Source organism: Microtus oregoni, unplaced genomic scaffold, assembly GCF_018167655.1.
Source record: "Microtus oregoni isolate MIOR12 unplaced genomic scaffold, Mior012 000043F_ref0000047, whole genome shotgun sequence".
NCBI lineage: Eukaryota > Metazoa > Chordata > Mammalia > Rodentia > Cricetidae > Microtus > Microtus oregoni.
The window spans coordinates 3,615,889-3,641,489 of record NW_024543210.1 but is presented as its reverse complement, the minus strand read 5'-3'; the positions used below and the strand labels follow the sequence as shown (position 1 = coordinate 3,641,489).

Here is a 25,601-nt window from a genome sequence, read left to right as displayed (position 1 = left end):
ATGGAGGCCTATAGGCACATGCCTTCCCATTTGCACTGTGAATTGTGGGCTGGATAGCAGTGCGAAAATACTGCTTAGACTCAAGGGTCATGCAGCCTGTGGTCTGCATTGTATTTTTGTTGGCCTATGTTTGAACATCTGTTTTAATATTCGCAATGAAAAAGCCAGTTCCTTAGAGAGAAAGATGTATGCTATAGCCCTTGAAAGGCAGATAGTGTGGATCTACGGGAAGAGAAAGTCTCAATATTTCTATTCCTTTCTCTGCCTTGTACCCTCCAGAGACGCAACAGAAGTCATGGCAGAAGTTGGCCATGGTGGTAGTATCCGAGGATGCCATGGCTTCAGTAAAGAAGCCCCTTGTGACTGGCAGCTTCATTGATCCTCCTGTTGGCACCTGATGGCAGGTAGGAACGGTCACATTAATAGCCTTATGGACGTCAGGGTACAGAACGTAGCAGTGAACTCACTGCAGTCTGTATTTGCAGATGCTGAGGTTTCCCAATGCAGAGTAGGTTCCTTTAGTGTGGACTCCCGAGCTGCCACACTCAGTAGTGAGTGAGCCAATCCCGATGGCTCTGGACAGAGCGTCCAACCAGGGACTGATGATGAGATCTGGTGGTGTCTGAGTGTTTCTCGATGACAGCCGTGTGAACAATTATCTGAGGTCAGGCACAGAGTTATCTTTCTTTGGCCGTCCTTGTAGCCTTCTTTTACCATTTCAGGTAGAGAGAGTAGACAAGGTTGGGCTACAAGACAAATGCCCATTTTCCTCTGATATCTGGGTAGTAAGTTTGATGTAACTTGCTTGGGAATGTGACTTGTGACAAGGTGAATAAATCACAGCCTAGTATTTGCGTAGGGTTTGGACAAGTATTGGGGAAGGGGAGAGGCTAATCCAATTCAGGGCAGCAGTGCTAAGTTAGAAAAGATCCAGTCCTTTTTCCATAAATATGACACGAAATTAGTGCTCCCCTTAGGAGACCATAGAGGTGTACCCTAGGTAATAGAGAGGGCACGAAGTGGTATCCTACATGGTCTCAATATTTTCTGTCCCTTCTCTTCTCTGTACCCTTCAGAATAACTGAGACAACCTTAAGGTGCCAGCGTGCTGTGCCCAAGGACTCTCTCCCCCATTTCAACCACCGCGGCCACTGTGAGATCTCCGAGCCCTGCTGAATGACCTTCCTTTGGGACTAGATTAGAGGTATATGTGCATTGGCAGTAAGGTGTTTCTACATTAGTTGAGTCCGGAAAGTATTGAGTCATGACTTGTTTTCACAGGAACCTGTTAGGGATCACCAGGCTGAACAACTTTCCCTTCTTTCCTATTCTTTGATCTCTTGAGCACCTCTGAAGTCCAGCCCTTTAGGAGGTCAGGAAGAGAGGAGCCCTTCTGCGATGCATGGTGAGACCTCTAGTATTTGAGTGATATTCAATGAACACCATGTGTCTGAAAGTCTGGATACCCGCCTCACCATGCTAAGCTGTGGATGGAGGCCCATAGGCATATGCCCGTCCTTTTTGGACTTTTGTTTGGTTTTCCGGGCAGCTATTTGATAGTAATACTAAGAATCTCATACTTAAAAATTGTGAAACATAATCAGTACAATCCATTATAGAACTTGGTCTTCATTTTCTCAATCAATATAATATTTGAGACAATCTCACCAAATTGGCTCTAAGTACCCAATTTCTTAGAATGAAATCATGCTCCATTTTCTCATGGTTAATAGCTGTGTTTTCCATCCAGGAGATGTCTTCTCATTGTTTCCTTTCTTTTCTCCTGACAGCCTGATTGAATTACTGAGCTTACCAGAGAAGTTTCTAGTGATTGAGACTTTCTCTGATGTTACGTTGACACCCACAGAACACTGTGACTGATACCCCAGTTAGACGCACACTTTGTCCAGATGGTGGTAAGATGTTGGGAATGTTATACCTTTATTCCTAAGCAGCATGTATAACATTAATAATGTAGTGATAATTTTGACATCATATTGGAAAACTGAAGCCCCAATGCAACTTTAACATCATTTCATAGTCTTTGTATTTCACATCAATGTTATCATATTTACTCTTAGAATTGTTTTTTTCTAGAGAGTTTCCAACTTTCAAAATGTTAATATCAAGTTTTGGGTATCTTCTAGTCAGCCACCCCCCCCCCCCACACACACATTTCCCCCATTTCTTTGTCCTGTTGTTTTAGAACATCGCTGCATCTCTTTTAGCTGCCTTTGCCCCATCTGTAGCTCTGCCCCAGAGTTTTTCTACCTTTTTCAGTGCAGGTCACAAAGTCGCTCCCACCTTCCGAAGAACATGCCAAACTTGGGTCACCAGCATCCCTCTTTCTGTTTTCCAGATATCACTTTTAGACACTTGCACGTGAGTGCAGCCATACTCTACCTGCTTCTCTGTCCCTCATTTTTCCTATGCTCATATTTATATCTGTGCTTTTTGTTTAGAACCATCCTATTCCATCCAGTCTTCCTAGTGGATGAATAGTATCTGACACAGCATTTACACCTACAGCTTGTAGAGTGTCCCAACATAATAGTAGTATACAAACTAGTCATTTGCATAAAATGGACAATAATATTGTGTGGACTTTTCTCGAAAGAAGACATACAAGTGTCCCAAACAGCGAATTATTATTTATATTCATATTCCATTTTTACACTTCTGTTTTTGTGTCAATATTCTGATTCATATTGATGAACATTAGGCTCTTATAAATTTCATGCCACAGTCTCGTATTACCTTAACCTGCTTATAATGCCTGTCATCAAGTTTACAAAGTACAACAGAAGCTCGAGGTCTTATGTTGTAAGAGAAACTATTATAGCACACATTGCACGGAGAGCTAGTGATGCTCAAAATCCAAAACAAAATTCCTGTGTACCAAGACATCTGCTACTAGGTAAAATTACAAGTACCCTTATGTCCCTGTGACATCTGCGCGTCCACACAGACTACAGCATTAGTCATAACTCCTTACCACCCTGTACTGATGCCTGATGGGACTGAGTCCACTACTGTATGGAACCATCCTGTACTGTCCTTTCATTATGGATGGTACATATGGAATATCTCATGGCCCATAGTTTATGTTCTGATTCTGTGGACACAATTAAATTTGCTTGTCTTATTAAGAGATAAATTGTATTACTTAGTTAAGGATTAGATATATCACTCTTTAAATCAAAGTTGAAAACCATTCTTTTATCTGCCTTTAACTATCATTTATCTTCTCTCTTTTTTTTTCCTGCTTTCCCCTAACGGGTGTGGATAAGCTGGCAGCGTAATTCCCTATGTGTATTAACTCTGTCAAGGTAAGTCTGGATGATAGCCTTAGCTCTTGTCTATATTTCGGTAGACATTTTAGTTTTACAAAGCATGAAATAAAATCTTATAGGTCCCCCTTTTCCTCATCATTTGGGATGAACATGGGCTTGTGTCCTAAGCATGCAAGGAGTCTGAGCATGGTTCGTAGTATATGTGCACACATTGATATGAGCTCCAATGTAAACATACGAGCTGTGCTCCTGTTGTACATCTGTGCATGATAGGCATTACTAGTAAGCTATTGGCTTGGGCAGTAAACAGTGATGATGATGAGGAGGAGAGATCAAGCCTTTGCTGGACCAATGATGACAGCTACCAAGGTATGAGAGAGATGACGAACACTACCTGTCTGAAACTCTAAGGTCCAACACCGCAGATAAGTAGACAAGTCAGGATCCTTGAAGGAGAATGCCATTTTTTATCTTGTGTTCTGCTCTTTATTCCTCAGAATGGGTGCTGCTGAGGTGATTTCTGCAGTTTTCATGGTCACCAGAACAACATTCTATGGCTGCATTGTACTTGGGAGGCCGTGAGTACTAGTTCGTGTCCTTGTGTTTTGTATGGTTTTGTTGTTCGTTATTGAACAGAATACAATAGGAGCTGATGAGATGGCTCAGTGGAGGAGGCAGTGACCGCAAATCTATTTACCTAAGTTTGTTCTCCAGTATCCACATGGTGGGAAGAAAGAACTGATTTCCAAATATTGGACTCTGGCCTTTATGCACTTGTCCTTGGCATGTACACTCATAAACACAAGTGAATATATTCATTAAAAATTAAGTTTTAACTATGATTGCATTATGCCAAGTATAACCATGATATATACGGACTTAACATGAAATAGGACATTGCCTTGGCCTTGCTTGATAAATCTTGGCTCCTCACTGATGTTTGAGGTAAATTTGTTCCTTACAGAGGCACAACATCTAGCATATTTCAGTGTTTGGGGGAATAATAAAGTTTCCATTTTTACTAGTGAATTAATGATTCAATCAGAAGTCAAAACGGAAGTGAACAGAGATTACTAGAGTCAGGCTGGATTGATGATGAACACAGGATGTTGTACATGTGCTTGTCTCTGGGGTCCATCCTGCAGCAGATGAGATTTCTATTTTCATATATTTCATACTGTTCTTTTAATTCCTTGAATATCTGATAAATATAGAAAACAATCAAGATAAGTGTGTAAAACGTTATTCATTTATAAACCAGAGTTGGAAAGCCAAAAACCAACCCTTAGCACATTCAAAATATGTAATCCAAAGAGAAACAAGTAGCATATAACTTTTTTTGTATACAGAGGAAATAGTGTCAATAGCAGATAATATCTATTTTCGTGGTTAGATGGAAGTTTGTAGATAATTATTTTACAAGACACTAGTATAAATAAATTATGATGGCTTGCATGAATGGTTCAAATGTCAGTTAATCATAGAAGACGAAGGGAGAAATGTGACTTTTTAAAACAAACAAGCAAACAAACAAAAAACCCTATTTTGGAGTGGACATTCTCCAGTGGCTGACATGTTTGTTCATGGTCAACAGCACTGGCTTGTATCTTCTCATAGAGCCTGTAACAGATGTGAGGTTCCAGTGTTTCACTCTTGCTGCCTTCTAGTAAGTATTTCCTCTTCCTTTATTTCCTCTCCTTCCCCCTCCCTTTATCTCCCCTCTGTACTTAGGATGAACTATGTAATTAGAGGATCCTCCAAAGGTCAAGGGCTCCATTTGCACCCTGCTGAAGAGGAAAACAGACTAGTGTGAGTTACAAGAATCTCCTTGTCCTTGTTTGAGCGGTTTAGTATAGTGTTTAAACAGTGCATGCTAGAGTTAGTGATGGCTATCTGAAGACCAGTGGCAGATATGGGAACTACATGAAATTGTCATTCTTAATGCAAATGTGGTGACTAATGTATATTATTAATGTGATGGATATATTAAAGAGAATCCAGAAAAAGATTATTTTGTGGGGGTTGGGATTACTAATCATAGGGCTTATAATTAATTAATAGGCAAGGTAGAAATAAATAGGAAAAGGAAGCTAATCTTGGCTTGATGATGACCACCGGTGGCATTTGAATCATACATGATGACTATGTGTCTGAAACACCAAGATCCAACACAGAAGATACGTCGTGACATAAAGATTGCTAGCAGCATTGTCATTGTTTTGCCCTCTGCTTTATTCTGTGTTACTTAGAATGGAGTCTTCCAAGGGGATCTATTCATCAGCTCATCAGTGTCTTGGATGATGTGAGACCTGGCCAACGTTCTTGTCATGGTTTTGATGGTTTGTGGAAGGTTAGTCACTGTGTTTCTAAGATGGGAAAGGTGTTTCCACTAGGTTGAAGTGTAAGAAAGAACATACATGGAGTTAGTATAAAATAGTATATCAGATAGATTATACTTTCATATAAAAAGGAGGGGAGTTCTTGAAGGAGACACATTTATATTCACAATGGAAACTGATGGTGACCTTGTTGTCATATGTAAATTACAAAGAGAGACTGCATCTCTGAGTTCCATCATAAAGTCCAGTTGTCAGTAGTAGAGGTGGCCTTGACTTCTGTCCTTATATAGATGCCTTTCCTAATGTTCTTTTAATTGGATCAGTACAAGAATCAATAAATATACAAATAGAAATTAATAAGTGTGGTCCAATTAAAAATTACCTGATGGACACGAATGACTTTTTAGGACAAATAAGAATCCTTCACACCTGCTTTTCAGCAAATGACGAAAGTCATAAAGCCTAACATTATGAATGTCCACATCATTGCTAAGCGTGCCAATATTTATTTAAGAGCTTATTAAATAGATATCCTCATCTTATGAATGATTACTTAGGGCTGAGTAAGTGAAAGTCAAAGGTCAGTAGCAGTGTCTTAATTTTCTCTTTATCTCTTCTGCTTTGCATTCCTCAAACCTTTGCTGACGTGTGGACGCCTCCTTGGCTGGGAGCCTGCTGGCATCATGGGCGAGGCTAGGCAGACCACGGTGAGTAATGGTCAGGATTCTTTCATTTGCTTAGCAGAGCTCAAGGTGTGACTGCAAAATCTAGTTTGGCACCAGGAATGGCCACTCCATACCTGTCAGAGCCCCTGGAGTGAGGGAAAGCTGTCGATTATATATGAAGTGCTGAGGACACTTGTTAAGCTTAGAACAGTTCCATATAGATTAGGAATAACAAAGATTTCGTAGGGTTTTTTGAATGATAGGTGCTTGAGTTATTATTAGTCAATTATTGAACTAATTAACAACAATGAAGGAGTAGTGGTTAGAAAGAAAGGAGCAGTCACGATGGACAATGGTCTCTGGTAGCACTTGAATCGCATAGATGATGACATTTCTAGAACTCTGCAATCTACTAAAGATGAAACATAATCTATCCCCTTCATTTCGAGTCTTCTTTAGAACTGTAGAATGTATTCACTTTTCTCTGATGTTATAAATTCCACTCTTTTTAATTGTAGCAATGTGAGAATCAATTATTCTTAAAAATAATTTGAAATAAAATGTATAGAGCATTGCCTAATTGTCAAAATAGGAGAACCAATAAATAAATCAGTATGTATAGAATACATTATGCCACATTTAAGATATATTTTTTGCTAATGATGATGTTAACAGTGTAAATTACAGACAATGTCCACATTCTGAGCAAGCTTGAAAGTTTCATTTTTTAAGAGATAATATTAAATATATTCCAAAAATGGTTGCCCAAAAGGCCAATGACAGGTGAAAAGCACATGTCATAACTAGGAAACCCCCCAAAAATAGTTAATTTTGTTTTCTTCTCACTACTCCCCAAAATGGACATTGACATACTGTGTGATTGGAGCATCCTCCATGGTTGCGAGTTCTGTTGGCACTGCCCTGAGGAGTGTGAGATATCGTGAGTGATCTTCCAGTGTTATTTTATTTTGAGTGATTTTCTTAAGAAAATTCAATGCCTTATATCACCAAGGTGTAGTGGTACATGCCCTTAATCCCAGTATTCTAGAGACAGAGGCAGATGGGACTCTGAATAGAAAGAAGGTCAACTTGGTCTATAAAGTAAATTCTAAGACAGCCAGACCTACTCGTAAAACCCTGTCTTGAAATTCGCCTCCCAAAAGAAGAATAACCAATACATTATTTACAAGTATATGATTACTGATGACCAACCAAATCCCATTAATTGATCAGGAATTAAGTTTTCTATTGATTATACATTTATGGATGCCTGAATGAATTACTATTATTTTAAGATTGCTCTCTATAGTTTAAAAGTATCAAGTGTGTTCTAGGTGTTTTGTGAATCATAGGACTTAACATTTATTTCTAACATATCAGTGCATCAATGAAAAGTCAAATATTAGTCAGGGAAATAGATCATCAGCCTTGAATCAATGATGACTGCTGGTAGAATAGGAGTTAGTATGATGAATGCATTTACATATTATGAGGTTTAATACAAAGGTCCCATAGCCCATTGTCTGTGTTTATATATTTATGTTTGTATTATATGGTCACATACCTAGATACCAGTAATATACAATGTAGTTCTTTTTGATCTTTGTGTTTATATATTTTCCTGGTTTTTCAATGTGGGGATGAATAAATATATATATAAATATATTAACAAAAACAATGAATATAGTTATAAAAATATGTGCCAAGTTTAGAGAATTGTGAATATGCAGGGGAAGTAGTAAAAGCCAAAGAGAAAGTCACTGCTCCTTCCTATGTGGTTAATGATATACAGACAGTATGATTAATAAGTATTCAAATTGTTACAATGGCTAGTTCGAAATTATTTATTTTCTTAAAATGATTTTTTCTTAAAATTATTATTATTTATTTATTTTCTTAAAAAATAAATGACTCCATGTAGTGATTGAATGAGTCCAAAAGCTACAAAACAAGGATGAGTAATAGTGGAGCTGTCTTAATTCTGCCATATTCTGTCTCCAAGTGAAGGAACTCTGTGACGTGATGGAAGGATCTGTCGTGGTCAAGGGCTCTATACTTTCCCACGAAGAAGTTCCTGCTGGATGTGAGCTGAAGCCGACATTTTTTTCTTAATTTGGGTAATTTGCTTAGGACAATTACTGTACTACTATAAAGTGTTTAATGTAACAGTGGCCAACAGTAGCAAGTGGCCAGTAGGGGTTGATGCAAAATAGTCTGCAACGATAAGGCAGACATGAAATATGGAGGATAATTGATTTGTAAAAAGCCACAGCAATGTTGCCGCAGCTCTGTATGCAAATTCGGGGCAGAAGGGTCTTCTCCATCTTGTGCAATTCATAGAGATGACATTGGTGAGAGGATGGCTTAGCCAACAGCAGGAGATGACTAGAGAAACATAGGCTAGTCCATGATCAGTGATGACCACTCTGGGCTGAGAGACATGAATGAATCCACAGGTGGAATTCTCAGATCCATCCCAAAGATTAATAGTGCACTCTTTGTTTCAAATTCTCCTCTTGATAAGTGTCAGGGATTAGAACACATTACACTTTATAGTTTGTATTCATGCATTTTATTCTACTTTTATTGGGCCAGTGTGAGACATCATAAACAAATAAATTAGAAACATAAATTAAGCAATACCAAAATAATAACTATATTTAATTTTATAAAATTTAAATATGCAATGAAGCAAAACTGTCATCAGTAGATTTTGAAATTGGTATGCGTTTGTATATCTACAACTCCTTGGCTATGGCGACACCAGCAGTATAAATTATAGAAGTTTACTACTTCTAGGCTAAGGGGGAGTTCAAAATTCTTCATTTTTTCTCTCAGTGGAAAATGAAATAAGTGCCCTCTCAATTAATGATTGTTAAACAGTGATTGTTACTAAAAGCTGAAAAGCAACGCTCAGAGAAGCGGAAAATAGCATTTTCTTTGTCATGGCTTCAGTTCTTTGTCTCTTAGAGTGGGCTAATGGAAGGAGAGCTGCTTATTCATTCACGGAGGTAAATGTAAGTATTAGACAAAAATTCTTGTTTTTAACGTGTATTGTTTTCTTAAACATGTATTCCAATGTATTTATATCATGATATTATCCTGTGTCATTATTTAACGGCAGAAAGTCACGGGCAGGTTAGTTTCTAATGTGGGATGGGTATGAAGCATTCCACTGGCAGGCACACATTGGAGAAGCTGGGCAATGTGATGGCGAAGCAGAATTTTGAGAATGAGCTATAATTGATTATAGCAAGGGCAATTATCCAATGGCAAGCCTCTTGGCTTTCTGGGAGCCTTACTACTTAAAAGTTGCCAATGGTGAATTGGTGAGTTAACAATTAACCAGGGTAGCAATGAGAAGAGACCAGCATTCATCCTGACTTTGGCAGAACTCTCTATGTCATCTGAAAGATAAATGGGTAACTGTCCAGAGCTGAGGGATATCATAGAAGAAATACAAGTCCCACCCTCTTGAAGTTACAGTGTAGAACAAGATCAGGAAGATATAAGAGTTTCATTTTTGCTTTTGCTAAAATGCTTTTTCAAGCTAATGCTGCAAGTAGTTCAAGGAAAGAGCCAGTAACCAAATGGATAGATAGTAATGAATCAAAATGAGCCTTCCTCAACTCTAAGAATATCTTGCAAGGCAGGAAGACATTTCTATGTAGTGACAACACTGCTGTGCACCAGGTAGGGGACCAACAACGGAGTCTGTGTCTGTGGCACGGCTAATATTGTTTGTTTATACACGCGAAATCAAATAAAAGACATCCCAAATTGTCTAAATGACTGACTAATGAAAGATCAACAACAAAACCAATGCAAATGAGGTCTCAGTTTTGCTAATGATCTTCTTTGCTCTGTCTTCCTGAAATAACACTGTTGTGCTGAGCCATTCTTCTTGGGTGAAATCTGTGGATGTGTCTATGGGCTATGTGTGTGGAGAGCCCCAGGAAGAGTGACAGTTGAAATGATTTTCTTGACTTTTTTTTAAAAGTCACTCACACAAAATTAATTTTTTAAAAGTGTGAATTAGAATCATTTAGAAGACACTTTGACCCAATTGTGATAAAGGACTTAATTCAAAGCGTTGTCACACTGACTGTGCTGTGCATGTATGCAACATTGAGGTTAATTAGCAAGAGAGGTGGTGTTCTGGGGAGCAATTACGCAGAAGGGTGTTAGCGCTGCTCAGGGATCACAAGGTTTGATGATTTTACATGATTTGTTTTTCATTGTGAGCTTATTGATACAGCTACATTGTCAATCAAACCATGTAGACATGAATAAAGAATGCAAGGACAAGCTTGAGTCCATAACGGTGATGCTGTAGGGTAGGAGTTGTGGACCAGGAAGAGGATCTGGAACATGAACTTCCGACACATTAGGAATGTAATCTCCCTGTTAGGGAAAAATCCCGTAGAAAGATCTTGAGATGTATTCATGGATCTCGTGTTTAGGGTGACTAGAAATGAGTCCGTGGTAATCAGCGAGCAGAATGAAATGGATTAAATATGATGGATAGCTGCACTCCAACTCCTAACTGATGTGCCAAAGGAAGAACACTGATAGAATGTGGAGGGGGTGGTAAATGGACCAATGGGCTGTGCTCTGTTTCCAAGAGTCAGTAGCTACTGATGGCTAGGGAGGACTATTACCCTGGGTTCATCCTGAGTTCAGAACTCCTTTTATCATATAACAATCCCATCATTACCATGAGTGACCATGGAGTGCTCATGTTCAGAACTCATTTTTTCACACGACAATCCCATCATCACTATGAGTGACCATGGAGTGCTCCTTGGTGAGTCCAGAACTCATTCCAGTGCCCACTAACTGCTGTCATAACTGCCCATAGCTGAGTCTGTGCCACCTTGGCAGTGAGCACTGTCCCTGTGGCTACATTACTTTTGATACTGTCTTAAGTGTCTAAAACAGTGACTTTATCATCTTAAAGAATAAATGACTAAGGTTAAAAATCAGTTTCTTAAATCAGGTGCAGAAATAACATTTCTTGAAGTAACAGTTATGATTTATCCATTTTTCTCCTATTTCAAAAAGTTTCAACATTTTATTAATTCTCTGAGAATTTAATATAGTACATTTCATATATATGTACTGTATTTTTTATGTCCCTCCCCATACTCACACACCTAAGCCTTATCATTTCCAAATGTACCCTTTCTGTTCTACAGGACACTGTACCACAGCTGATCTTTTCCTAAGTATGAAGATCTCTGCCTTCACCCCCTGGGGAGAGAGAATATTCTAAAATGTAAGTAATGAAGTTCTCAGTTTTGCCTATTGTCTCGTGGTTTCTATTGTGTCATTACAGAGGAGCAGTGGCCCCTATATGGTCTGTGATGATGATAATGTTCTATGAACTTACATTAATTCAGTTTAATCAGATGAAGTACACGAACAAAGTGCTTCTTGCTTTAATTTTTAAAAGTTGAATTGAGCACTTCTTCCCGGATGGAGACTGCCCCTTAGGGAGCTAGGCTTGTAGCTGCACAGTCTTCCAGGGTACCTGTTCACGTTAATGGCGTGAACCCATGTGCAAATGGACCGATGGTGAGAGAGGCATATATCTGAGGGAAAACTATGGCCACTTTGAGCGCCTGAGGTCCGTCGCATGAAAGAATTAGGGGGCAACGTGCTGTGAATGAGTTCAGTAAAGTTTACGAATCTACCTTTGGAGCTTGTGAGGGCTCGTGGGCATTGATTTCATACAGAGACGGAATAAATGTCTCAAACGATAAAAATATTCATGAGGAAGGAAAATGAGCCCAGTGTAAGGACCAATTTTCAGGCAAGAATTATTAGTTCAGTTCTGAAATGTCTTGGTCCATTCAGTTTGAAATGCTAAAGGTTCCTTGGTATTTAATTTGTTATGGGAAAAGTCGAGCAAATAGATGAAGGTTAATTAAAGGAGTGAGCGGGGGGGGGGGGGGGCAGAGCGCGACACTGAAACCGGCTCAGGCTTCTCTGTGTGCGTCTCTGTACTTGGTAGAATGGATGCACATGGGCCCCTTTCGTCGCCACTTCCGGACCAAGGTACCGACGTTGATTGTATGATTGTATGTCCAAGGGCAACAGAGAGCCAGGTGAGTAGCAGATAAAGTTCCTGTTCTTGCTTGTTCATTTTGGTACAGGGGATCACTGTCTATTTCAAACTGACATTGTGCATCATGTCGTCAGAGGACCGCATGTATACTAGTCGTCAGGTGTTCTCTGTGGACAACTGGGACATATACACAGGAGGCTTGGACTCCATTCTGGAACAGAGAGATCACATTCTAATTGCAGCCAAAGACAGTGGTCTTGTTAAGAAAGCAAAATAGAAATTCCCACCAGTATTCCACCCAGGACCCACCGTGGAGCTGTATAATAAAAGGAAGATTTGATTAAGAAGGGCCATGTCGTGTGCTTGCTAAAGAAGTCTATAGAAAAACCAATCTCCCGGTTCTGTTTGACTATAGATTCTTGTCTGTTGACTTTCTTTTTGAATGGGTGACTAAATTAATAAGTAAAATTTCAACCCAGAAATTTGAGATGACTGAGCTACTCCCCTGAGAACTTTTGCCATGAAATGAGAATTATGATAAACTCTCTTTTTTCCTCTTAAACCCATTTACCCAAAAATAGACTTGGCGTACAAAGGAGACCAAAACACATGCTTTTTTTTTTTGGCGCTTTGATGAGTTTGTGCACCTGTTATCATTATTTAGTAAACCATTCTTTAAAAAGTAAATTAGAACTGAATCAATCACAGACTAGTGATTTCAAATGACAGTTCTTAGCCACTGACATCTACAAAAGGAACTTTAACTTCTCCTGTCTTTGCTTTTATAGAACACGATGTTTACTTTGTATATAATACAATGGGTTTTTACATAGTCTTTCTCGACACTGATGTGAAATCGTCTTCCTATCTCAGGCCCCAAGTCTAGTGTGCTTTTGTGTTTGCAGACTTGTTAGAAGGTTCTAATACTCCATGGTCTTTATTTTCTGATACTTAGTGTCTGAGAATGCTAAGAGAACTAGTATAGAAGTAGTCATTTCTGCCCAGTTACTTACTTTCATCCCAGTCAGAGCTTGTGTCAAACATGGAGCCTGATTCAGTGACTCTATGGGATTAGACAGTGCAAGCTCACCCACAATGCAACTGCGCAAGTGTAAGTGTGGTCCAGAGATGCAGAGCTCTCTGCTCAGTTTCAAGTTTTGGATGCTTTATGAGAGATGGCGTTACTATGCTGTGAGGTCCGTCACAGCTTCACCTTAGTGCCAGGAGTGCATGAAATAGTTACTGGATGAATAGGTAAATAAATGATGATAAAAAGAATGAACGGATAAAGCAATGAGCGACTGAAATATTCTAAGGGAAGGAATGACGTCATGAAAGGCAGTCAAGGATTGTGCCAAGAGCAGATTGACAATGCACTAACTAATGACCGAGTTAAAAAGTGAATGAGTCCATGATTTATGTATCTGTGCGTAGATACATAAATAAGCAGGTCAACACGGAGTGAGGGAGGGATGAAAGATGAGGCCAGTGAATGAATGAATGAAAGGCAAACACATCAGAGTCAACCCAGGAGAAGTGAATGTGCAGTCGTGAGTGGATCAGTCAGTCCATGGACTTCTGAGCAGATTTATGAATGAATGGGTAAATACACCTTCATTTCTAATGAAGGAATAAATGAAGCAGTGAGTCATTGTTTGGCTCTGTTAATGCGAGAAAAAAGTCACTGTTTACCTGGATGAATGAATGAATGAGTGAATGAATAACTCACTCAAGAATGTATGACTGAGTGAATCAATAAAAGGAAAAACCTCTATAATTGTATAATAAACATGTAACTGAAAGAAATGATAAGTAAATAAAAAGGTCAATAGACAGATGAATGACCTTATCATGGTTAATGAATAGAAAATTGATTAGGGAGCGAATTAGTCAGCCAGTTATGTAATTAAAGGCTAAGTAAAGTGGTAGTGAATGAGTGACAGAACAAGTGAATTAGTTGCTATATGAATGAGTCAGCTGCCTGGGCGTGAGGCAATGAATGAACTCACAGCTACTCTTTCTCTGACTGTTCCAAGGAAGAGTGGCCACGCCCAGCTCCACACCAGTTGTAAATACTTGAGCCAGGGCTCCCTGCTTTCTCCATCATGGGCGTCTGTTGACATGTCAGCACTAAACGAGAGAGCCTTGAGGGCCGGGAACTGGGTCAAATTCTCTCTATTCATAACCCCAGCCCAGCCTTGAGCCTGGTAGGCGCCCAGGAAATTATTGCTGAATGAATGAGTGAAGGACTAAAAATACATGTGCTTTTGTGGAACCAGTACGGCCGGGTAGCTGCTCTTTGGAAGGGTGTGCTGTGCATCAGATGGTCCGCGGCATCCTCCCTGCAAGACCAGATTCTCGCCAGGGCCTGGCTTCATGTGCCAGATAATGAGACAGGATACTGGCAGTTCTGACTGCCCGGGACACTGGCCCATCCTTGGGTAACTCTGGCTTGGCATGGTGGAATAGAAGCCCTGGGTCTTCCCGAAAGTTCGCCTTGCCTCTGCCAAAACAGGAGATCAAAAATAACCGAGGCTTGTTTTTATGCCTCCAAGCAAACCAAATTCCTCTTGTTTCTAATCATGGGACTTTGGGCTTAACGAGAAGCACCTTCCCACAGTCAGCCTTAGCTACAGGAGGACAAGGATTCCTTCCTGAGGGATTTGTACCATCCGCAGGGGCTTATTGTAGGGTAGTTAGTGATACTTTATGGATCTCCTGTGTGTAGCTTCACACCTGGGAGGGAAGAGATACCCTTAAAAATTAAAAAAAAAATGTTCTGGTTACATTTATTTGATTCTTTGAGTTCTGTTTGTCTAAAGCTTTGCTTATGATCCCCAAGATCCTCATAGCCTAGAAGACTGGAAAGGCCAACCAAGTTCTAAGAGGGTTAGCAAATAAAGCAAGCCTGTTGAGAAACGGCACAGCATGCCCTTCTACCAGAGCGCAGATGGCTTAAAAAGTACATTGGCAACACTTTTATTCTGTATGGGACACTTGCCTAAGAGCCACCATCCATGGTCCTTCTTTATCTCCCCTCCCTCCATTTTTCTTCCCTCTCTTTGAACTGGTTTGTGTCTAGCAACACCATTTGCTTGTCTCTGGCTCGTCTTCCTTTCTTTCCATGGTGGTTCCTGACCCTGGACTTTGGCCCTCATTCCCGATTCTGCATCCTTCCTTTGGACCTGGTGATTAAATATGGGATATGGTTCGCTCATGAGGATTTGATAATAGTTCCCACTATCCATCCTACTTCAGACCAACTCAGGTAATCCCTCTTACCAGATTTTTCACATCTGAGTCTCAAATCACCACCCTGATCATCACCATCACCTCTGCAACCATCATGACCATATCACCACTACCAACAATGCTGTCAACCCCAGTATCACCAACACTACCATTATGAACACAACCTACGCTACCACCATGACCACCACTGTCAGCAGCAATAATGGTACTACCAGAACAACCATCAAGATCATCGTCATTACCATAATCACTACACCACCACCATCACCACCATACCGTCACTACCACCACCACCATCATCACCAACACAGCAGTAACACTGCACCACCACCACCACCGCCATTACCTTGGCCACTGCCAATTGCAGTGAGACTTCTCGCTCATCTTGCCCTGAGATGCATCACTATGTTCTGCCTTCTTTCTTGGCCTTGACTTTGATACATATTCAGATATCACCTTGGTTACGCATGACTGGTTGGGTGTGCACCACTCCCAAGGAGACCCGGACAACCCTGGCTGAGGGACTTGATGGCCCCTGGCTTCCCCTGCCCAGGAAAGAACTTGGTACAAAGCTCAAGCATGGGGATTTCTGAGGAAAGGGAAAGATTAATGAGGACAAAACACACAGCTGTCTGCCCATCCTGAGTTCAGAGGATGTGCCCAGCTCAGGTACTGTATCCCCCAAATAGAGATAGTCCCTGTTCACTGCCAGGGCCTGCCTTCCTCCTCCAGATCCACTCTGCCTTTGCCTGTGCCTTGTTAGGAGATGTGTAACCCTAATCCTGAAATTGCCTGGCATGAAATTTTATTCCCTGCTTAAATAAATCTCACTCCCCCACAAAGTTTGGACAGGATGCGGGCAATCAGACTACGGCTTGGAACCCAAATATTTTGCCAAAAGACTCTTTCAAAATTTGAAACCCCATGGTCGCAGGCCAGAGCTGAGTTTGACTTGGGAGAATGTATGTGCTGTGACCCATCCCAAAGATAGGGAGCGAAGGCTGAAGCAAACCCTCCTGTCATGGAGCCCATGGACAACTAAACCCCTGGGGTTTAGTTTTGTTTCTCTGATGGAACTGGGGAGAGACTTGTCTCCTCCCTAGCTTTTCTTACAAGCTTTTGGCAAAAGCCTCAATCTTCTAACCAGCAAGGAGCTTGAGCCTAAAACACTAAGAGCTCATGGATGTGGCTGGGTATGGAATTCTGGCCCAGGCTGGGTGGAGTGTAGGGTGGGACCAGTATGAACTGTATCCCAAGGTCTCTCTATTCTAAAGCTGGGTAGGAAACCACCTGTAAAAAAGGTGTTTTCTTTCCTCACCCAGGGAGGTACCCTTGTGTATCCTTGGAGAAGTCCCAGAACGGTTTTCTTTCGATGTTCTGCTCAAGCCTCTGAGTGCATGCCGCGGTTAGCCCGTGGTCATGTGTGTCTCCATGTCATGTGGGCATGCTCTGCCTGGCAGACTGCCAGAAGTAGTCCGCCAGAGAGAAGGCATGTTTTCCCAGCTTCTGCAAGTCTTCAAGGCCCACCTGTGCCTGCACATGTAAGAAAGTCTCCACCTCCAGATGGAGTGAAATGTGCTGACCCCTTTGCTTGGCTCCTGCAGGCTGCCACCCCCTACACCCCCCACCCCCACAAGCTCCCGGGATGCCTCAGCGTTTTTCTTTGGCTTTTATAGAGGGAGACATTGCTTCCCTTTCCTTTGGAGACTTCAGCTGTGCTTGTGATTGCCTGCCCTGCCTCAGTTTCCCCACATGTAACAGGGACACCATGGTGACATGAGCTCTCTCTCGTAAGCTAAGGGTCACATCTCCTGGCCTAGACTTAGGTGCGTACTCACTGCCTTAAATCCTTCCAGGCCCTCCTGTATATGCTTGCTCTTAATTTGGGGGTCCAGTTGATGATGTTTTATTTTCCCTTACACTCACACATTCCCCCACCGTTGTCTTTTCTGATTATTTAGAAGTCATCCCTGCCCGTTACCAGAGCCTATTCTCAGCATAGTACAGGGTTAGCAGTAGCTCTCTGCCTGCCGGCTCTTAGGCTCCCTTCTACCAACTGTCCCTTCAACTTGGCTACATTGGGTATATTTGAGCTCCTGGCTTCATTTAGTGGTGGATCTACCTATGATTTCTGAGGAGCACAAAGCCAGAGGTCAGACCTCAGACTTCTTTTAAAAAAAAAAAAAATTGAACAATTGTTTCCTTCTTAGAGAATTCCCTGCTATCACTCCACTGTATAGGCCCACTCTTCTTTCATGCCTAACCTTGTTCTACATGGCCCTTTAGATAGTACATACTTTCCTCCAAAGAACCCTATCACGCTATAGACACCACATATTAAATACCTCAGCGAACCCTGCTACTATTTCCTCAGCTGTGGATGCTTATCAGACATGGAGATGGCACATTAGACATGTACACAGAAGGATCAATTCCTAGAGACCATCGCATGGCCTTTGAAGTCACATGGTCATGCCAAGGGGCTGCTCGAGAAGTCTGTTCAGATGCCTTCTCATTGCAGGGCTTCTGGCTTCTCGTAGGGCTCTTTCTCCATTCAACCTTTTCTTACAAACTTGGCTGTGTCAAGTCACACAAAAGGACCAGCCAGGTACCAGGTTGGCAGTGAAATGATGCTACGCTGGATGGACCAGTTCTCAGGGGTACAACTGGGTGAAATAGCGATTTATGAGGCAGAAAGGAGGGAGGGGTTTGACAAGACTCTGGCCTTTCCCTGCAGCTGGGGGTGGGGGTTAATGCAGCCACCTGTGACAGACCAGTGGCCAACATGGGTATACCCACCCCAAGAAGAAAACAAAGGCTTAGATACACAGAGGGAACCCCGCTCTGTGCACATCTGGGATGTGTCTCCTCTCCCCATAGCCACCTTCTGAGCTAGTCATCTTGTTTGGGGCCTGGATATTTCTGTCAGAGCCTCAATTTTTCTAGAAACTTCCATCCCATTTGTATTGTAACATATTTTATGATTTGCTCATTGGGATAACAGAGCTTAGGTTACTCCTAGTTTAGTGACCACTCTGAAAACCATGCCAAGAAGCTTCTGAAGCAATCCTTCCTGCCAGGTAGCGTTTTTCTAAAGACATAGCACTCACAGGTCACACACAGCCCAAGAGTAGGGTTCTCTTGTCTTTATTTTGTGTAGAATTAGAACCACCCTGTATACCACTCTGCCTCTCTGAGCTCACCTCACCCCAGAGCTTGGCCATTGGTTCTCACCAGCTCCTCCATGCTTCCTTCTGTGACTGTGAGGGCAGAGTCAGTGGGTACCCACCTGTCATTAACAGTAGCCCATGCTTTTTCCCCTAGCAATGAGAGCCATGGAGCTTAGCTCTTGGGCCATGAGTGATGTGGCAAGAACTGTTCTACTTACAGCATCCATGCATGCTGCTGGTCCTTCAAGTCCCAGATGTAGGTGCCTGTGGAAGCACCCACGGTGGTCAGCAAGCAGATGGGACGGTGACCACGTAGGAAGCAGTGGCCTCTGCAGACATGCCACGGTTAGTATTCTCACTGCGGGGTTGAAGATGATCTTATTAGAATTCCTAAAACCTTAAGTGAACGCAATATAGACCAAGGTTGACTAATGTCATCGACAGTGCCCACCTGTAAAATTCTGTTTGCCTGAGTTCAAGGAAGAAAAGTGGTAATGGTGGCAATAAGCCAACTGACTAGCCGGGAGTACAGGCAGGGTGTAATTGGCCAGCCCTGCCCACAGGCCTGGGCTCTTCATCTCTATGCATACTTCCTTCCTCTCCTGCACCAAGTCTCACCCAGGCTGTGTTCTAAGCATCCCTCCATCCCCTGAGTCTCCCTTCCTTTTGAGCTACATACACAAGGCAATTCCTGGATAACGTCCTCCTACTTGCTAACCTTTCTGCCAGCTGCCCCCATGTCCTACAGCAATGAGTACTCCATGGAAATCCTCTGCCTTCTCCACTTCCCCTTCTACTTGAGCTCCAATCTCCTGGTTACAGGAAGGCCCATCATTCCCACTCGTACCTCTGTCTCCATTCCCAGAGTTAGCCTTGGAGCTCTCATAAGAACAGCCTAGAGGATAGCACCTGGGCCTGACCCAGTTCCCCTTTCTCCAAGTCTCTTTTCTCAGAATGAGCAGAGTTCCTCTGGGTCTACTGAGCAGACAGGTTTGGGAATATGCCCTGCTGGGTTTTGTTTTATAACATTCCCACTTTGTCTTGGAAGGTCCCCCGACACAGAACCTTTAGAGACTCGCCTGTTGCAGCTTCCTGTGAGGACAAATGCCAGGGGCGAAGTGCCAGTCTTCCTGGGTAAGCTCTGCTTTTTCTGGTTACTCTCAATGCTTTATGTCAGGGATGAGGCTTGATTTGGTGGCTTAGATTGTAAGCACTGAAAGACGAGATTTCCAGTTGAGCTGAGTTTCTGTACAGCCTGTGGGAAGGCCAGGTACACTGGCTCCTCCTGGAGTATAACCAGCATTAGCTGCCCTTGGCAGTGGCTCCTCTGAGTGGAGGGCAGGAATGGCCAGACAAGTCATCCACTTCCACATCTCTGGTCATCACAGATGACTCAATACTAGGATTCATTCTGGCAGCTTGAGCTGGGGCTCATGATAACTTCTGTTCCCTTGCCTGTAGTATTTTATGCAAACAAGCCATGTGTCATGGTATGCACCTGTGGTCCCAGCTATGGAGAGTCCGAGGCAGGAGAATTGTGGGTTTCCAGCTAGCCTGGTCTGTATTTTATAACTACAGCCTACCAAGAGGAAACACAAAAGCAGGAACCATGTGTGACTTCCCTCTAAAACATACTAAGCTAAGAAATCGAATTTATATAAAAATATATAATATTAATAAAAGAAGTTCCTGTTCATTGGAAAAACATCAAAAGTGTTGGGGAGAAGAACGATATTTTATAGCCACACCACTCAAAGATAACCACTGCCAACATTTGGCTGACAGTGTTTGGTTTTTGTTTTTCCTATGCAGTGTGTGTGTGTGTGTATGTATGTGTGTGTGTGTTTAATTGAGCTCATCGTTGCTATTTTTTTCTCATCTGCTTATGTATCCTAAACTCTGCCTGATGCCATTCAGTAATTTCTCATCTTTGGTTTTTTTAATGGTCACGTAGGAGTCTAGTGACTTTAATTGACATAATTGGTCTGCATGTGGCCATCCACAAATAGATGCAAAGCCTAGTCCAGCTATATTAGCAGGCTTCGCTCTGTGCCATCCCTTTGCAGCTCTGACCGGTATCTTCCTGTTCTTTGTACAAGAGAGTGGCTCTGTCAGGAGCCGTGAGCACGTGGCCAAATTACCCTCTGCAAACTTTTTGCCCGTTATATTTTCAGAATTAGTTCGAGAAAGTGCCTGCTGCTCTGGGAATTATCAGAGTTTTTAACCTTTGCCGATTTGTCAAAACATGACATTTCACCATTTCCATCCCCACAGCTTTTATCGCAGTGGCACAGAACACTTTTCCGCCCTCTTTGTGGGGTATTTGTATCTGAATTGCCAGCTCAGGCTCCGTGCACTTTTCATTATTCCTTTAGTTTTTGTGTTTTTTTGTCAAACTCATGCATACACATCATTTTAAGAGCCAGATCCTTCTACAAGATTGTCAAGGAAGCATCAGCCTTCCCACCCTCCCGGCTCCACCCGAATATTATGCGTTACCTGTAACTACTTCAACTGATTCTCTTGACATTGACATCCATAACGCTAAGTAACGGTCTTGTTTTTTTACTTCTTGATTTTCTTTGTGTGTGTGATTTTTTTTTAAGCTTAAGCATCATTTTGATTGTTCTATTGTTGAAGACAAGCCTTTAACCCTCTTTTCCCTCCACCCTTGTCTTCACCGTGCACACACCCTGTGCTATCCTTCCAGTAGATTGTTTTGATCAATATTCAAGAGTTTACACCCCTCTAAGAGCACGAACATGTTCACAAAGCTGAGTATTTATCTCCTCCTTTCTTCTGGAGAGAGAGAAAGAAGGCGTGGGAAAAGGAGAGAGTGTGTCTTTCTTATTGGTTGTTCAGTTTTGTCTTGGTTTGGTTTAAGTGTGGCTCAGGATAGTACACACCCGAGTTGTTTAAGATCTTTGCATATCATGCTGGAGTTTCATTTTGAGTCAACTTTCTTATCTTCTCACGGGCTAACTTTAAAATGCCACCTTCTTGATTTTCCCATCTTCGCCTCCTGGGGATAGATTCCTTTGTTTTTTCTCCCTAGATGGATCCCTGGTTATTATAAACCCCATATTATCTGGTTTTTTGGGGGGGGGTACTTTCTGTTTTGCTAGAGTTTCAAGAGAAATGATTCATGGGAAGTAAACTTTTGGAGACCTTTCACATTTAAATAGGAAAATGTGTGCATTGATACTGGTATAAAGCAGTTGGGTATAAAATTCTAAGTTATAGATTTTCCCTTCCAATTTTCAGAGATACATAAACATAGAAATGGGAAAACAATGACAAAGAAAAGAGCTTAGAAATTCTGGGGATACAAAATTGACAGAGAGAGAGAGAGACCCCCACCAATAAAATGGATGCAAAGCCTTGTCTGCTAGCCTGTTTTGTAAAGCCATAAGCCCTTGTCATTCTTCAATCCAGAAGGAATTTGTGGGATTTTTGTGTTTTCTCTCATTGCCTGAGAATTTCATTGCTTCTATGTTGATTTGGATTTATGTTCATCCATTTTCACTCTTTTGATCCAAAAACTATTTTGGATTTTTAAACCAATTTTTCTCTCTTTTTTTCCCCTCTGCTGAGTACCTCAGTTATATATTGGGCCTCGTTGACTGATCCTATAATATTGCTAAGTCTTCCCTTCAATTTTGCATTCTTAATTTTCTGTCATATGCTACCAGGTTTGCCTCCTGCCTCCTCCCTTTTTTCACTTTTCATTCAATTTTGTTCATGGAGCCTTTTATTTTTTTTTTAAAAAAAATGTGGGGCTGAAGAGATGGATCAGCAGTTAAGAGCTTGCACCTCTCTTACAGAGGACCAAGGTTTGATTCCCAGCACCCATGCTGAGCAGCTAACAACCAAGTCTATCTCCAGCTACAGGGGATCTGATGCCCTTTTCTGGCCTTGGCTGCACCTGAACATGGGAGGGCACACACACGCACATGCACACGCACATGCAAACACATATGTATACATGCACATGCACATGCACACAGTTTCTCCCCCACATAAATATTAAAATAACTCTTAAAAAGTATTATGTTATATAGAATGATAGAATTCATTTTTTCCCTTATAATTTCTTCATTTTTATTTTTGGATAGAAAGGTGTTTTCCAAATAAATCTTATATAGTCAACCTGTTTTTTTCTAGGATTTTTGTAATTTCATATTTTATATTTTAATGCTTAGGCCATTAAATCATCATGAAAAATATCCAATTTTGACATTTATTGTCTTGCTTATCATTTTTAAATATGCGTGTGAGTGCTTTGGCTGCATGTGTCTGTGCACTATGTGTGTGTAGTGCTGATGGTGACCAGAGAGGGTGCTGATTCACCTGGAACTAGAGTTAAAGGTGATAACCAAACCCAGATCTTCTGCAAGACCAGCAAATGTTCTCAATTACTGATTCATGTCACTAGCCCCCCATAGGTACCTCTATAGCTTTGATTCTTGTGTTGAGTTTCACTAGTTCCCTTGGCTTATTAAAATTTTAGACCAGCTGGACTTGGTATTCATGTATTAATGCTACATTGAATCACTGTTCACTGGATAATAATCTGTGAAATTTTATAAAGTTGTCCACTAAAGGTGGGCATAGTGATTGATGCATGTCTATAATCCCAGCAATTGGGAGAATGAGCCAGAAGGATTATGAGTTCAAGGCCAGAATGACTACATAGGGAAACCCTATCTAATAGAAAGAATGAACAATAAAACAGTAAAAACTCTTTGCATGCTATTTTACAGTTTTAAATGTATATACAAATTGCTTATCAAATTTGGCGTATTTGCAATTCGTTAGCAAGATTATTTCAAAGAATTGTGTTACCTCTGTTGTGTATCTGACCTCTTTTCTTCATATTTTTTAACTCCTTGTCAGTGGTATGTTGGCGACTTTTATATATTTCTTGTTCCTATCGGTATCATTGAATTACTTTGTTTATTCTACAAGCTTTTCATTGAATGATTTTAAATCTCTAGGTAGACCAACTTGTTTTCCAAAAACTTTATAGTTTATCTCTTCCATGTTGTCTTGCTGATGACTTTTTCTTATCTTATTGCTTTGGCTACAGATTCTAAGACAAACTGTTAGTAATTGAAATCTGCCTTCTGTTCATTGTCCGGTACAATTACAAAGTATTTTTCAGACTAGACTTTTCTTTCTTTCTTTCTGTTTTTTCTTATGAAGTATTCCTAGTTCATATATGATCCAGAAATGGATTTAGAATTTTCTGAAATGCTTTTTTATGTCTGAGAGATATTTGTGTTGTTCCCCTCAGTCAGTACAATGAATGATAATAATGTTTCATTACTGTGAAGCATTTTTGGGTCAAATTCTACTTGATTGTGGTATGTTGTCCTTTTAATAAGATTTTCTTTGCAAGTGTTTAATCAGGATTTCTCAAATGTGTTTGTTGCCAGCTTTCAGTGTCAAAGTTATATTGGCTTTGTAAAACGAATCAGGTGTCACTTCATCTTTTTCTATATTCTGTACCATACATACAGCATTAGAGTGGAAAGTTCCATGAATACTTAAAATCTTTGACAGTGCTTTCTGTTTCTTTTGTATTTACTGGAGTCTTTAACTTTCTGTATCTTTAAAAGTTCTGCCTCTTTTCTGATATATCACAATAGTTAAGCCTTGAGATATATTGAACTTACATTCTTTCTCGGGGAGTTCTTGTGAACACTGTCTCCTTCTGATGCTTAGTTTCCTCCTTTGTCAAGCGGTTAAAATGAGCCTAAAAAGGGGTACTGTGAAGATAAAGAGATAAAGTATGTGATCATGTGTCTGACACAGTGAGCACTCAGTTCCCTTTAGGTGTTGCTAATCCCAGGAGATAATTCATTCTGAGATTTAAATTTTTTATTAGTGTAGAATCACAAGTAATGTTATATTATAATGAATTTTATATTTCTATGATTTTATCACCTTCTCTTTATTCCATATATGCATACTTTATCTCTTTAATATATGATCTAAAGAAATGTCTGTGCTTTTTTCTTCAAAAAGTCACAGTTCTTGGAATAATTTTTCTCAGTTCAATGTTTTTTGAGAGCGTGTTCACTGATACCTGCCTTATCTTTGCCAGTCCTGCTTTCCACTTCCCTCCAGCTTGTTCAGTCTGTCTGTGTATCCCCAACTGTTGCTCTTCTTTGACTATTGAACTATTTCATGGTATGAATTTGCCTCTCGTTGCAACTTTGACTTCATGTCCTATGCTTCAATATGTAGTCTCCTCAATAATTTGAACATTTGTAATTATGATTTTTTGTTCTTAGATGATTATCTGAAATGTGAAACTAGAGCTCCCTCTAAACTCACTTCTGCTTTATTTGGGTTGTGTGCTGTTCTTCATGCTTTCCCTTCAAATGTGATTATATTTTATTGTGGCCAGAGAATGCGCACATAAATTCTATTCTGGGGAAATTTGCTGATACCTTTTTAAGCATACCATAATCAACTTTGTAAATGTTTCATGGGCTCTTAAAGCAAGATGTATTACTTGTTTATAGGACATAGGTTTTCATGTAAAGTAATTTAATCTTGTTAGTTTTCATTTGTTTCTTTTGGATTTTCTTAGAAAAGATTTGAATTTTACAAATAACCAGAGTTTAAATCTTATTCTTGGAGTTTGCAATATCTTTCTATTATATTGCTTAGCACTTGGGGCAGGAAAACCCAATATTGATGAAATGAGCATCTTTTATTTCTCAGTTTATGTTAAATATGATGTTGGTTCTGGATTTGAGGATTTGGTCTTTTTGTTTTTGTTTCTGCTGAGCTGATGTTCT

The 25,601-nt window shown here is 40.7% G+C and overlaps 4 non-coding genes across 4 annotated transcripts; all 4 read left to right on the top strand.

Annotated features, from left to right (window-relative positions):
* Positions 1–595: 595 nt before the first annotated feature.
* LOC121434496 lies at positions 596–670 on the top strand. Its single transcript, XR_005972434.1, has one exon. It is a non-coding gene; the product is annotated as a small nucleolar RNA SNORD113/SNORD114 family (small nucleolar RNA).
* A 2,967-nt stretch (positions 671–3,637) lies between these two features.
* Positions 3,638–3,710, top strand: LOC121434553. The gene has a single exon (XR_005972482.1). It is a non-coding gene; the product is annotated as a small nucleolar RNA SNORD113/SNORD114 family (small nucleolar RNA).
* A 1,680-nt stretch (positions 3,711–5,390) lies between these two features.
* On the top strand, positions 5,391–5,462 carry LOC121434521. The gene has a single exon (XR_005972457.1). It is a non-coding gene; the product is annotated as a small nucleolar RNA SNORD113/SNORD114 family (small nucleolar RNA).
* Positions 5,463–7,726: 2,264 nt separating this feature from the next.
* On the top strand, positions 7,727–7,796 carry LOC121434497. Its single transcript, XR_005972435.1, has one exon. It is a non-coding gene; the product is annotated as a small nucleolar RNA SNORD113/SNORD114 family (small nucleolar RNA).
* The last annotated feature ends 17,805 nt before the right edge of the window (positions 7,797–25,601 follow it).